The sequence below is a fragment of the Gorilla gorilla genome, chromosome 2 (genome assembly GCF_029281585.2).
Source record: "Gorilla gorilla gorilla isolate KB3781 chromosome 2, NHGRI_mGorGor1-v2.1_pri, whole genome shotgun sequence".
NCBI classification, from domain to species: Eukaryota; Metazoa; Chordata; class Mammalia; order Primates; family Hominidae; genus Gorilla; species Gorilla gorilla.
This window is the reverse complement of record NC_086017.1, coordinates 139,925,513-139,941,130: the sequence shown is the minus strand read 5'-3', so window position 1 is coordinate 139,941,130 and position 15,618 is coordinate 139,925,513. Positions and strand designations below refer to the sequence as shown.

Here is a 15,618-nt window from a genome sequence, read left to right as displayed (position 1 = left end):
AGAAGAAAATTGTCCACAGGGACCTGAAGCCAGAGAACTTCCTTCTGGATACCAATTACAACATAAAAACAGCAGACTCTGGCTTTGGCAGCAGGTTCACTGTTGGCCAGAATCTGGGCACATTTTGTGGGAGTCCCCCTTATGCTGCCTCAGAACTCTTCCAGGGACAAAATTATGACCACCCTTCTCCCTGCCCCAGTGGATTTGTGGAGCCTGGGAGACCTTCTCTACACCATGGTGACAAGGGTCTTGCCATTTGTCAGACAGACCTTTGTGGAACTGCAAGACGAGATATGTTACGGGAATTAGAAAATCCCATTCTTCATTTCCTCAGAACTAGAAAGCCTCATGAACAAACTGCTTACCCTCAACCCCAGGAAGAGGAACACAATAGGCTAGATTATGGGGCATCCATGAGTCAATAATGACCAAGGGATACTAAGGCCACACCAGGAGCCACTCCCTCATTACCAAGTCCACGGAAAGACATAGCTCATGGTGTCCATGGGGTTCAAGGCAGACCACATCTAGGAGTCCTTGTTGGGAAAACAAATATGACTACACCATGGCCACATACCTAGTCCCGGTGTATAGGAAACTGGAGGAAGGCTCCATCATGAGAGTGCAGCCCCTGCCTTCTGGGGGTCCCACCAATTCTTCCCCATTCCCCAAAGTATAGTCCACCTTCCCTGTCTACTCAAAGAGGAGGAGTCTAAGCTAGCCTGCCTTTCCCACCTTTACCTTGGTTACTTCTAAAAGTCAGCCAGCTGAGAAGAACAAGTGTTAGGGCAGAAGACCACCGGAAAAGCCACCATGCCTGCCAGTCCCTTACTCGACCTGAAAATGAGACCAATATTAACAAAACCCCCTCCACTCAATGTACCAGCAGCAGTGGAGGAAACCCAGAAGGAGTCACCTGTCCCCAACGATAATCTTAGGAACCAAATCCCTCCATGCTGAGCGACCAGATGATGTGACCTGAGCCTCATCCCTATGGCAAGTGCCAGGGCCAGTAGGGGGCCACTAGGATGTTTGTCAACTTCATCTTAAGAACACTTTGCTGGCTGGGCACAGTGGCTCATGCCTGTAATCCCAGCACTTTGGGAGGCAGAGGTGGGTGGATCATTTGAGGTCAGGAGTTCAAAACCAGCCTGGCCAACATGGTGAAACCTCGTCTCTACTAAAAATACAAAAATTAGCTGGGCGTGGTGGCACGTGCCTGCAATCCCAACTACTTGGGAGGCTGAGGCAGGAGAATTGCTTGAGCCCAGGAGGCGGAGGTTGCAGTGAGCCAAGATGACACCACTGCACTCTAGCCTGGGAGACAGAGTGCAACTCGTCTCAAAAAACAAAACAAAACAAAACAAAACAAAACGAAAAAGAATCCTTTGCTTCCTGCAGGCCCAAAGACCCACCACACAGCTAGAAATGAAGTGGCACCAATGGACAGCTGAGGCCAAGAAATAAACCAAGTATGTGGGGTGGCTGAGATTCATTTTCTTTTCATTTCATTTCATTTCTTTATTTCATTTCATTTCATTATTTCATGGAGTTTTGCTCTTCTTGCCCAGGCTGGAGTGCAATGGCGCGATCTCGGCTCACTGCAACCTCCGCCTCCTGGGTTCAAGCAATTCTCCTGCCTCAGCCTCCCAAGTAGCTGGGATTACAGGCATGTGCCACCATGCCCAGCTAATTTTGTATTTTTAGTAGAGATGGAGTTTCTCCATGTTGGTCAGGCTGGTCTTGAACTCCTGACCTTAGGTGATCTGCCCGCCTCGGCCTCCCAAAGTGCTGGGATTACAGGTGTGAGCCACTGCGCCCGGCCGATTATTTTTTAAGAGACAGGGTCTTGCTCTGTCACCCAGGCTGGAGTACAGTGGCAGGATCATAGCTCACTGTAATCTCAAACTTCTGGGCTCAAGCAATACTCTTGCCTGATCCTCACAAGTAGCTAGGGCTACAGATATACACCAACAAGCCTATTTTTTTGTAGAGATAGAGTATTGCTATGTTGCTCAGGCTGATTAAACTCCTGGCCTCAGTGATCTTTGCCCTTCGGCCTCCCAAAGTGCTGGGATTACAGGTATGTGAACCACCGCACCCAGCCTATTATGTTTCAGTTAATATGATTTTTAATTACCAAATCATAATTGTATACATTTATGGGTACCATGTGATGTTTAGATATATGTATACAATATGGAATGATTAAGTCAAGCTAACTAACATATATCTATCACCTCAGAAAAACAATTACCACGTGATATCACCAATGTGTTGAATCTTAAAAAGTTGAACCCCAGCCGGGCCGGGTGGCTCACACCTGTAATCCCAGCACTTTGGGAGGCTGAGGCGGGTGGATCACGAGGTCAAGAGATCGAGACCATCCTGGCTAACACGGTGAAACCCCGTCTCTACTAAAAAATACAAAAAATTAGCTGGGCGTGGTGGCATGCACCTGTAGTCCCAGCTACTCGGGAGGCTGAGGCAGGAGAATGGCATGAACTCGGGAGGCTGAGGCAGGAGAATGGCATGAACCCGGGAGGCGGAGCTTGCAGTGAGCCGAGATTGCGCCACTGCACTCCAGCCTGGGAGACAGAGCAAGACGCCATCTCCAAAAACAAAATAAAAAATAAAAAATAAAAATAATAAAAATAAATAAAAATGTTGAACCCCAACCCGGTCAATACAGTGAGACCGCATCTCTACAAAAAATAAAAGTAAACAGGTGTGACAGTGTAGGCCTATTGTCCCAGCTCACTGAGAGGCTGAGGCAGAAGGATCACTTGAACCCAGGAGTCCAAGGCTGCGGTGAGCTATTATTGAGCCACTGCACTCTAGCCTGGGTAACACAGCAAGACCCTGTCTCTAAAAATCAAAGAAAAATTTAAAAGCTAAAAATAAACAGTTGAACCCACAGAAGTAGAGAGTAGACTGATGGTGAACAGAGGCTGGGGTGGTGGAAGAGAGAAATAATGGAGGGTTGTTTATCAAAGGGTACAATGTTTCGGACAGGAGGAATAACTTTCTAATCTACTGCACAGCAGGGTGACTATAGTCAATAATAAATATTTGGACATTTCAGAATATCTGAGTCTATTTCAAATGTCTCCTTGCATTTAGAATAGAAAGCAACAAGATCCCGAGCTCCATGGATCCTGACAATACAGCATGGCAGGTCAGCCAAGCATGGACTTAAATAGGTGCCAGGGGGCGCTGGTCAAGAAGCCCACATTGCTGTGTGACCAGCACACTCAGCTCAGAGGACTCAACCAGCAGAGGATGGATGTGTGCAAACTGCCAACAAAGTCTCTGCATGGGATTCAAGTCAAGAGGACAACTGGCACCCCTGTGGCCTTCAAAAGTATCCTATTCAAAGTAAGGGGTGAGCCCCTCCGTCCCACCTGGGGCAATGTCAGAGCCTGGACTGTGTTTCCTGGAACACTTCTCCCCTTCCCTGCTCTTCTGTGTCTTTTCTTAATAAGATGGTGCTCACCCGGGCCTGGTGGCTCAGGCCAGTAATCCCAGCACTTTGGGAGGCTGAGGCATGTGGATCACTTGAGGTCAGGAGTTCGAGACCAGCCTGGCCAACATGGCGAAACCCCGTCTCTACTAAAAATACAAAAATTAGTTGGGCATGGTGGTGCAAGCACCTGTAATCCCAGCTACTCAGGAGGCTGCAGTGGGAGAACTGCTTGAACCAGGGAGGCAGAGGCTGCAGTGAGCTGAGATCATGCCACTGCACTCCAGCCTGGGCAACAGAGCAAAACTCTGTCTCAAAAAAAAAAAAAAAAAAAGATGATTATTAATAAACTACTGTTTCTTCCAAATTTTACAGTACAACTGAAACTCCAGAAAGATGGGTCACATCTAATTTTGCTGTTTTGCACCCTCCCTGCACAGAATTGGGGCAGTGCATACCCTAGTTTAGGCAACAGGTAGACACGTAGTACTTGAAGTTAACCAGAAAAATTTAATGAAAAAGTGACTTCAGCTGGGCGCGGCAGCTCACACCTATAATCCCAGCACTTTGGGGGGCCGAGACGGGTGGATCATGAGGTCAGGAGATTGAGACCATCCTGGCTAACACAGTGAAACCCTGTCTCTACTAAAAATACAAAAAAATTAGCCAGGTGTGGTGGCGGATGCCTGTAGTCCCAGCTACTCGGGAGGCTGAGGCAGGAGAATGGTGTGAACCCAGGAGGCAGAGCTTGCAGTGAGCCGAGATCGCACCACTAAACTCCAGCCTGGGTGATAGAGGGAGACTTCATCTCAAAAAATAAATAAATAAATAAATAAATAAATAAATAAATAAATAAATAAATTTCTTAGGATCGGAAGGTGATTAGTGAGTAAAGACGGGCAACACAGTATCTGTAACTAAGCTCTTTTTAGCATTTAAATTACCAGCTGATTTGTAGAAAGAGATTCTGCAAATGAGAGTTATTTCCCCCAATTGCTATTACATATTATAAGCCAAGTATGATACTAGTGCTATTTCCCAAATACTTCCAACTCTGTGCCTTCCAAGTCCACACATGTAGGATCACACTTGATTCCTTGTGTGGTGTGACTCATTTTGGCCAATGAACCCTAAGCAGAAGTGACATGAAATAATGTGTCATTCCCGTGCTGGAATTTAACTGTATTCAACTGTATTTAAATTTTTTAAAATTTAAATACTGTTAAATAACTTTATTTAACAGTATTTAAATTTATCTGTATGTGCTGGATTTAAACTGTACGTGCTGGAATTTAACTGCCTCCAACAGTTCTTTTTCCCTTTGCCAAGACAGCCATCAATACTCCTATCACGGCTGCTCCTTTGGTTGGAGTAAGAATGATGCAGAGCCTCTAGAAAACCCATGCTCTTTTTGACCACTTTGAGGTTATTGGTTACTACAGCATAACCTAGCTTATTCTGTCTGATAGTGCTTGAAGATTCACCACCTGAAAATTTATGTTTCAAAAGAAACAGACTAGTCTGAAATCCCTCTTTTAAAAACATTTAAATAAAACTGAATGATAAAATGTACAAAGGCTGTTCTTCCGCAGAAGATGCTATTATTCTTCTGCCATTATTAAAGAATTATCAGTCAACTTGGAATACTGGATGCTAGTCCCAGTCTCACTAACACACAGTGGCTCCAAGATACTGAGCATGACCTTTTAGTCCATTTCCTCATCTAAAAAAAAAAAAAAAGAGACAAATCAAATGCTGCTTAAATTGTGAAGTTTAAACAAGGTAACAACCTCTATGAAATGTAAAGACATTGTTTATGTACTTTGCTCTGAGTACTGCATTCCTGCTGGGAGGGAAAAAGCAAAGGCAACTTACACAAAGAGTCTCTTGGAAGGCAATTCTTGTGAAGAGGACTTCACTCCTAGATCAATAGATTCTTCAATACGATGCACCACTGTCATCAAGCTTTCTAAACCAGGTACTAAGCCAAAAGTTTAGTCTCTAACGAGAGACCAGGATGATTCCTGCCTTTTTTTCTTTTTGGTAAGGCAAACTGGAAAGCAGATAGCTAGTAAAACAGTTACATAAGAACTATCTTCGATAGCTGGAAGCTTTTGATATCAACCCTAGATTATCTCAGGCATTTAACCAGTAAAACAGACTGCCCATAAATTGCTAAGAGGAGCCCACAGTGGGCTGGCTAAAGAGGAAAACCAAACTAACTGCTCTCTTCCTCTATCCCACCTCCCCTAACCAGCTCCCATGTTTAACTTTTCATTAAAGCCACTTCTGAAGAAGCAACTCTCTTGAAAGTTTAAGCACAACTCTTGTAGTATTTCAATCCTAGCCCACTAAGCTCTTAATGTATGGTTTCTTTAGACAAATTACAACATCAAAGCCATTCCTCACCCATAACTGGGGTACTATCTGACTTAATTGTGAGGTTCAAGTGACAGGATTATGCCGTGTCTATTCCAGCATTACAGAGTGAAGTGCCACTTGGTTGAACTTAAATCCTCTAACAAGGGATTGCAATGCCTGCCCTCCCTACCAGGATCTGGTTTCCATACATACAGTCATTCCCAGATTAGAGCTACTGCAATCCCTACATCCATTCATTGACTTATGCCATTCTTTCCAACTATAATGGTTTCCCAACTCTCACCTGCCTACCAATTTATTTAAAAATCCACTCAACATGCCCCTCACCACCCCAGGCATTGAACAACTCTAAACTAAATGACCCTCATCTGCCCTGTATTTACAATTATTCCTGAATAATTCCCCACAGGGGCCAACAGTGTTTTCTTATAGTAGAGAAGAAAAACCTGTTAAATGAACACAGAACACATAGTTCATCATTCAGGAAACCCACATATATTAACCACTGACCCAGAAGCATAACTTACATGCTATAAACGGTAACTTACTCTGAAAAGCTAGAACTGGAAAAAATTTTAACAAAAGCTTAGTAATATTTCAAGATCCATTCTAGAATAATGATTCATCCTTGTCCTCAAGTGGCTTAGAGTTGGAAGACAGGCAAAGCCATGTAATATTATTTCAATCAAACTAACGTCTATAATGGATACACAAAGCTGAAGATCATGCAGCCAAAAGGCTGGTGGTCAAAGGCCCACTAATATCTGAAGGGTCAGTCAGAATATGCAAAACAGACCTATTTCTAGCATATGTACGACAGAATGTGATATTCTAAGGGCTCAAGTGTCTGACCAAAAAAGAGAGTTGGAATGAAAGCACCATCTACTATGGTTAGATTTACACCCCACAGATTACTCTTTCATAGGCCAATTCCACCACCAGGAATGGAGTCCAGACTATAAAAGTAAGCTATGGGCAACTATGGAAGACTAACTGCTCATTCACTGGACTGAAGCAGTGTTTTCCTTTCTTTCTTTTCTTTTTTTTTTTTGAGGTAGGGTCTCATTCTGTCGCCCAGGCTAGAGTGCAGTGGTGAAATCTCAGCTCCACCTCCCAGGTTCAAGCGATTCTCATGCAACATCCACCTCCCAGGTTCGAGCGATTGTCATGTCTCAGCCTCCCAAGTAGCTGGAATTACAAGTGCCCACCACCACGCCTGGCTAATTTTTTGTATTTTCAGTAGACACAGGGTTTCGCTATGTTGGCCAGGCTGGTCTTGAACTCCTGGCCTCAAGTGATCCGCCCACCTCGGCCTCCCAAAGTGCTGGGATTACAGGCATGAGCCACTGTGCCTGGCCGAACCTCTGCTTTTAACCCCAATGGATTTAAGTAGCATTTACAAGAGGTAGTCTCAAACTGACACGTTTTACTCCAGGATAACCTTCCCCAGTCCCTTGAGGTTCCCCTACACTGGTGAGTAAACAAGCTGTACCATGGTGCCATAAAGAAATGGCTTTCTACCAGAGGGAACTAAAATTAAGGAGAAAAAGTTACAAGTGCTAGCAAGGATGTGGAATATTTGGACTTCTTATATACTGCTGGTGGAAGAATACGCTGGTACAACTTTTGAAAACTGGCCATATCTACTAGAGCAGAATAGATACTCTTATGAAGTGAACTGTGTCCACCTAAAATTTTTAAGTTGAAATTCTAATCCCCAATATATCAGAATGTGACTTATTTGCAGACAGGGCCTTTAAAGAAGTAACTGAGGTTAAGTGAGGTCATAAGGGTGGGCCTCAATCCAGTACAACTGGTGTCCTAAAAGAAAAGGAGAATAGGACACAGACAATACAGAGGAAAGATCCTGTGAAGATACAGGGAAGAGAAGACAGTCATTTACAAACCAAGGAGAGGCTTCAGAAGAAACTAATCCTCCCGACAGCTTGACCTCAGATTTCTAACCTTCAGAATTGAGAAAATAAATTTCTGTTTAAGCCACTCTATCTGTGATACTTGTTACGGCAGCCCTAGCAAATGAATACAGACACACACCCTAAAACTCAGTCTTTTTACTTAAATACATTATGATATATCACATACTACTACTGAGCAATGGAAACTCCAGTTACAACTGTACACAACAACACAAAGTCTCACAAACAACACTGAGTCAAAGAAACCAGATACGGAAGAATACACAGTGTATGATTCCATTTACACAAAATCCAAATCAGGCAAAATTAGTCTACAGTTCTAGAAATCAGAAGACTCACTACCCAAGCATCAGGGCATCGATGATAACGACTTAAAGGAGACTAAGAGGGCCTCTGGGTTTATAAAAATTCTCTAAGCCGTCCACTTATTTGTGCACTTTTCTGTATATATGTATGTTTACTAAAATACAGAAATGATAAATTACTTGGAAATACAGGCAACAATGTACTTATCCAGTGTTACCATGGCAAATATACCTTACTCTGGAGCTGGATGCATCAGGTTCCTCACTCGTTACCAACAAACATTTGAAAAATACAGCTATTCCTATGATCCCCAGCTTCTCATCATTCAGTGTCTACTAGGAGAAGTATCACAGGTCACATCACCCAAGAGTATCTGGTCTCCTCCACAGTTAAATTCTCACATCATTTTTGGGGAGAGTTCAATTTCTTTTTTCTTGAGACAGGGTCTTGCTCTGCCACCCAGGCTGGAGTGCAGTGCCACGAACACAAACCACTGCAGCCTTCAACTCCTGGAATCAAGTGATCCTCCCGTCTCAGCCTCCCACCATCTGGAACCACAGGTGTACCACCACACCCACCTAATTTTTTCTTTTCTTTGTAGAGATGGAGTCTTACTTTGTTGCTGAAGGTGGTCTTGAACTCCTGGGCTCAAGCAATCCTCCTGCCTTACCCTCCCAAAGTGCTGGGATTACTCCTCCCAAAGTACTGACCACCATGCCTGGCCAAGAGTTCAATTTCATTAAAGGAAGGTATTAAAGTATACATTCAAAGGAAGAAAATAACCAGTTAACACTTCGGTCTTCCTCGGGGTAGTGAATCACAAATTTTCCTTCTTTATATTTCTGAATTTTCCTAGCTTTTTTTTTTTAACTGAATAGTTTAATAATCAGCAAAAAAGACGTATCATTTTAAATAAAAGGTAGTGGGCCAGGCGTGGTGGCTCACGCCTGTAATCCCAGCACTTTGGGAGGCCAAGGCAGGCGGATCACAGGGTCAAGGGATTGAGACCATCCTGGCCAACATGGTGAAACCCCATCTATACTAAAAATACAAAAATTAGCTGGGCATGGTGATGCGCACCTGCAGCCCCAGCTACTCAGGAGGCTGAGGCAGAAGAATTGCTTGAACCCGGGAGGCAGAGGTTGCAGTGAGCCGAGATCACGCTACGGCACTCCAGCCTGGCGACAGAGCTTGACTCTGTCTCAGAGAAAAAAAAAGAAAAGGTAGTGGGAGACACTTTTTTTTTTTTTTGAGATGGAATCTTGCTCTGTCGCCAGGCTGGAGTGCAATGGCACGATCCCGGCTCACTGCAAGCTCCGCCTCCCCAGTTCAAGCGATTCTACTACCTCAGCCTCCTGAATAGCTGGGACTACAGTGCATGCCACCATGCCCAGCTAATTTTTATATTTTTAGTATAGACGGGGTTTCACCACGTTGGCCAGGATGGTCTCTATCTCTTGACCCTGTGATCCACCCGCCTCGGCCTCCCAAAGTGCTGGGATTACAGGCGTGAGCCATTGCCCCCGGCCGAAAGATACACTTTTACAAGGGGTGAAATGTCGTGGTCTTTAGGGCACTAGCATATAATGGAAAGGCAGGATGGTACATCAGAAAGAGCACTGAACTGAGTTAGCAGACCTAGACTGACATTCCAGCTGAGCCACCTGAGCATAGAGCCTCAGCTATTTCAGGCAGATACACACAACAGTTGTGAGCACCAAATGAAATCACATGTAAACTACAAATACCACAGAAACATTAAAAAGTATTTAAAGGCAAATGTGTAGGAAGGTTTCTACAAAATGTTATTGCTTTTTTAACAACCATTAACATGGTGCAGGTCAGAGGATTTAAGAGTGGGTTTTAAATGACCCGCAGTTATCTCAGGGATCCTCATATCTGTAAGTGAACAGAAGAACTGTTGGTAGGCTGACTGAATACCACGTATAAGGGACACTATTTTTCATAAAGTCTATGCTTGGTTATTTAAGGTTAATTCATAGCAGCTTTGTAATTACGCACTCTCAAATAACTCAAACTACAAAGCTTATTCAATGGAAACCAACTTTTTATTACACTTACATACCAATATTGAAATCAACGATGTAACTATTTACTTCACTAAGTAATTTTTAAAGGACTCCTGATCTGAGATGGTTAATGCCCAGCAGTATGAAGCAAAGCTGGAAAGGAAAGGCTGAGGGAGAAGAGAGAACTTCCTTTCCTTTATCTGGCAGCAGCCACACAAGAAGGACCAACTAAGAGACAAGCAAGGCTGGAGAATTCCTAAACTGCCCTGGTCCCAGGCTCCCCTTAAATAGGCTCCCTTGGATTTGCTTGGTCCCAACTGTAGACAGTCCCAGGACACCAGAAGTGGACAACAGAATCAGGCAAACTTAAATTTCTCAGCAGTGATGCCATCACCAAAACAGAGACTCCAGGCCCCATGAGTTAAGTACTACATCTTCAAGCAAGTGAACAAGGCCAATGCTGTAGGTCAGCATTGGAACCAACTCCCAAGCTTTCTTCCTCCCACAAGGAGATATTTTGCAAGTAGCTATTCTTAAATATGTTTTTGTAATCACAGCCTGGGATACTAAAATTGAAACTGGTAACAGACACTGCTAAAAAACCTGTTTTGATTTCACTCGCCACATCACTTTTACCTCTGATTCACAAATCGCAGTGACCACCACCATTAAGAAATATTTTAAAAATAAGTTTTAGGCCGGGCACGGTGGCTCACGCCTGTAATTCCAGCACTTTGGGAGGCCGAGGCGGGTGGATCACGAGGTCAGGAGATCAAGACCAATCTGGCTAACACGGTGAAACCCCGTCTCTACTAAAAACACAAAAAAATTAGCCGGGTGTGATGGCGGGTGCCTGTAGTCCCAGCTGCTCGGGAGGCTGAGGCAGGAGAATGGCATGAATCTGGAAGGCGGAGCTTGCAGTGAGCTGAGATGGCACCACTGCACTCCAGCCTGGGCTAGAGCGAGATTCCGTCTAAAAAAAAAAAAGTTTTAAAACACAAACACAAACTATTTTTCTGTCTTTAATGCCATATGGAGTGTGGGGAAAAACAGAATAGAGGAACGATGTAAGAGCAAATAACTGAGAAGATCAGCATATTGCAAAAATGTTTCTGCAGCAAACTGCAGACAGAGAAGCATAGAGAACTATTAGATAATATTAACAGATAAGCGTGTGGTAACACAAAGGAATGGATGCCTGAGAATACAATGGTAGCCTTCCTTATATGAGAGGTAAGAATCATCAACAGCAAGCCAATAGCCAAAAAATAAGTGGAGAGGCGGGGAGTTCATTTCTCGAGTTTCAGTCATCTTCAGAAGAAGACATTTAGTGCCAAGGGGAACCTCTGTTTAGCCTTATTCAGGAGGATTTCTAATCCTTACCTCCCCAGGAAAAGCATGCCTACAGCTCCAAGACCAACATCTGGTCAAATCTATCTCAGCTGTATTTGTTGAATTAAATGAATGGGGAGTTAAATACTTTATCATAGGAAAAACTAAAATATTTGTGTCAAATGCCAGAGAGGAATGTGCATAAGACAACTGTCATATTTGTGTGGTCTGTGTTTGCTACATCTTTGTATACAAAGTCTGATGCCAAAGTAAGAGCAAAAACGTTATTAGTGAAGATCCCTTTGAAGACGTATTTTTTTTTTTTTTTTTGAGAAGAAGTCTCGCTCTGTCGCCCAGGCTGGAGTGCAGCGGCGTGATCTCTGCTCACTGCAAGCCCTGCCTCCTGGGTTCACGCCATTCTCCTGCCTCAGCCTCACGAGTAGCTGGGACTACAGGTGCCCGCCACCACGCCCGGCTAATTTTTTGTATTTTTAGTAGAGATGGGGTTTCACTGTGTTAGCCAGGATGGTCTCGATCTCCTGACCTCATGATCCACCTGCCTCGGCCTCCCAAAGTGCTGGGATTACAGGCGTGAGCCACCGTGCCCGGCTGAAGACATATTAAAAGCTAATCAAATAACCAAAATTTTTTGGCTTCACTTGGCAGTGGGGTCAGAAAACTGATTCAAAGCCACACTTTACTATAAAGAGTTGTTCTCTGATTACAGGGTTGGTGAGCTTAGACACAGTTGGCACCAAAAAAAATATGAAAAAAAAAATTGCCCCAAGTGGTTGCTAACTACCTAGAAGGATATACTAATAAAACTATTTTTAGACTATCTTCTACATTCCACCCTCTGTTTACTCACGCAGTTCTACCACAAATGTAAAATCCAAATCTTCCCTTAAAGAAGGGAATCTAGAAAGTTGTGGGAGATAGGGTAACACAGCTTTTCTATGTAGAATGGTACTGAAAACTATGGCCAGTACAGTATCAGTGCTACATTAAACTTTCTTGCCAGCTGAAGAAAAAAATCCAGCATGCCAAATGTACCTCTGCTCAAAGACATGGCAGTGCAAGGTAATTACAGTAGTGACATGGACTACCTCTTGAGTGAATAAAAAAATGCCACCAGAGTCGGCCGGGTGCAGTGGCTCATGCCTGTAGTCCCAGCGCTTTTCGGAGGCCGAGACAGGTGGATCACCTGAGGTAGGCAGTTCGAGACCAGCCTGACCAACATGGAGAAACCCTGTCTCTACTAAAATACAAGATTAGCTGGGCATGGTGGCGCATGCCTGTAATCCCAGCCACTCGGGAGGCTGAGGCAGGAGAATGGCTTGAACCCAGGAGGCAGAGGTTGCTGTGAGCCGACATCGCACTATTGCACTCTAGCCTGGGCAACAAGAGGGAAACTCCGTCTCAAAAAATAAATAAAATAAAATAAATGCCACTAGAGCAAAAGGAGAAACAAGTTGAGTGTTGAAGGTTACTCTTTAAAAGATGTGATTAGTTAGAAACTGTAATATTATCTTCTACACTCTCTGAAGAGCAAACCATACAAATGCTGTTGTTAAAATTAACAAAGCCTTAAAGTTAGCCAGAAGAACACCATCCTTTGGGTTACTACTGATTCACCAGCAGAGATGAGAAATAACTCTTTCCAAAAAGCCTCAAGTTCTACCGCCAAATTATTCCACAACAGAATTTCTGGCCAAGATCATTCACCTTTTAAAAATTCCTTGAGGACAGGAACCACGCCTATCTCCCTGAGTCAATGTCCCACAATGCCTGATACATTGCTGATACTCAATGGATACTCAAAATACTTCATGAATGAATAAAAAGGTGCCTATCATTACTCTAAACTCAAACATTATATAAAGCCACAGTACTTATTACTCACTTAAATATTTTAGGCTAGGTAGCAAAGTTAAAAAAAAAAAAAAAAAGACAAATTTGAATATAACAGGATTGTGAACGCTAAGCTTTAACTTAGCCGGTCCCTTCTTCAGAAGAAGTACTCCTAACTCACCTTCCAGTCCTTAAACTCAAATCTGAACAAACCTTCCCAAGTTTGAAGAGAGAAACACACTAAGAGGAGACTTATTAATCCATGGATGAGAAATCATGTGCTTCATCAGCTGCTTAAGTCACAAGAAAGAGACAAGAGCCTGTTCTTTAGGAAACCAAAGATGCAGTATTTTGAATAGGGAAGAACCAACTGGCTGGACAGCCATCAACTAAGGTTGTAAGAAAGGGTCACTAGGCAGGTTTGCCAGGCCTACCTGCAAAATTTTTCAAACCTCAGTTAAGTACCCTGCCAGTATTCAAGAGCTCCTAATTCGGTGACACTACACCACAATATGTGTGATAAGTCGCAAACGGCATTTCTTATGGCTTTAAGGGAGAACTGATGCTACCAGAAAGACTTTCAAATGACATCAATAGAAAGAAAGGAGGTGGTGGGAGGCACTGAGGTACAGATACCAGGTAGCAAAAGATAAACCACAAGCTTCAGGGGTAAAAGCAGTACAACCTAGAAATTTAATATAGTGTTCTGGAGTCTGACTGCCTGGGCTTGCATCTCTGCTTCGTAACTTATTAGCTGTGTGACCTTGGCCAAATGGCTTAGCCTCTCTGTTCAACTTCCCACTGTGTTAAGTGGGCGCAACAGTGGTACTTCAGAGGGTTGTTCAAAGAACTAAACATAATGATCTGTTAAAAGATCTTGCCACGCTGCCTAGCATACATTAACGCTCAAATATTTGCTGTCAGTATTCTCAATATTCCCCTTATGACCCCATTAGGTATCAAGCCTAAAATGAATGCAGAAAGAGGCCCCAAACACGGTCGGAATGGAAACACAACTCTACATCCAACTACCATCTTTCCTCGATTAAGTTGAAAAACTTCTCTCAGGATTTACCGTAACATGCCTAGGACAAAAAGCTCCCTGTCTCCCAGCGCCAGAGGCGCCTCAATGTACACAAGTGTCGAAGCGAGCCCAGCGCACGTGACCTGACTCACTGCCTTGACTCAGTTGCCGTCAGGGAACCTCTCCCACTAACAGGGTCAGGCTGTTCTACTGAAGAACCGGATGGGAACGCGGCTCGGCCCCCAGCGCCTGTGACCCATGCCCGCCGGGTGGGCACGGCGGCGGGCGGCGTGGGCTCTGACACCCTCCTGCTCGCCGCGCTAAGGAACTCCACTGGCCAGCGCGTCCTGCCGCGGCGCAGGGCCGCCTAAGTCAAGGAACCCTCTCGGGTCTCTGAGACCCAGGCCAACAGTAAACAGAGCGTCCGAGACGGGTGGCCGGGGCCGGCAACCCGGGCAGAGGTCACGCCCGACGACCTCCGACCTCTCCAAGCCGGGTGGGGTCCTGGCCTGCTCCGGGGGCCTCAGCGATGCCAGGTGTGCCCGCGTGGCCAGGGCTGGGCCTGGAGCCTGCCCAGGAAGACAGGGAGGACGCGAGGCCCTGGCGACCGAGGGGCTGAGGAGGGGGATGGGGCCAGGCCGCCGGCCCGGCTGGGCCCGCTGCTTACCGCGGCCGCTGCGCTGGGGGCTCCGGGCCGGGCGCGTCGCGAGGGCTCCCGCCAAGGAGGAGACTAAACGGAGGACAGAAGCGAGAAGGTCCAAGTTCTGGTTCCAGGGAACTCTCCCGAGCTCTCCAAGCCGCCAACTCCGCCGCTGCCGCCGCCTCAGGCTTTATGGCCAAGACTCCAGGCCCGCTCCCACTTCCGCCACCGCCGCCGCCCCGAGCGGAAGTACCTGTCACGAGACGCTCGACGCCAGGGTGCGGGGGAGGAGCCCCGCCTCAACCTTGCGTCACGTTCCGGCTGCCTCGGGACTGAGCCTGGATCTCGTGCTACAAACATGTCTGCCCCCAAATGGTTGTCCCCATCTTTGAGGCTCATACAAGGAGCAGGACGGCGCCATGTTGGACCCACAGACAGATTCCCTCAGCCATCCCTCCTTACTCCAGAATAAATAATGCCACCGAAGAGGGGACAAGGGGTAAACTGGCCATTCCAGTTGTGTCCTTCTTCGAAAGGCATCATTTATCCTTACTTTAATTACTTAACCAAAAATTATTATCACCATTTTACAAATAAGGAACTGAGACTCAGTATATCATGTCACTTGGTCTAGCTCAACACAGAAACTGGTG

At 45.1% G+C, this 15,618-nt stretch overlaps 1 protein-coding gene across 1 annotated transcript in view; it reads right to left on the bottom strand.

Moving 5' to 3' along the window:
• Positions 1–15,272, bottom strand: part of RAB7A (RAB7A, member RAS oncogene family) — an 81,023-nt gene extending 65,751 nt beyond the window's left edge. The window contains exon 1 of the mRNA XM_019023598.4: positions 14,993–15,272. The gene's annotated coding sequence lies outside the window, so the exon portion shown is untranslated. The remainder of the gene's footprint in view (positions 1–14,992) is intronic.
• Positions 15,273–15,618: the final 346 nt, after the last annotated feature.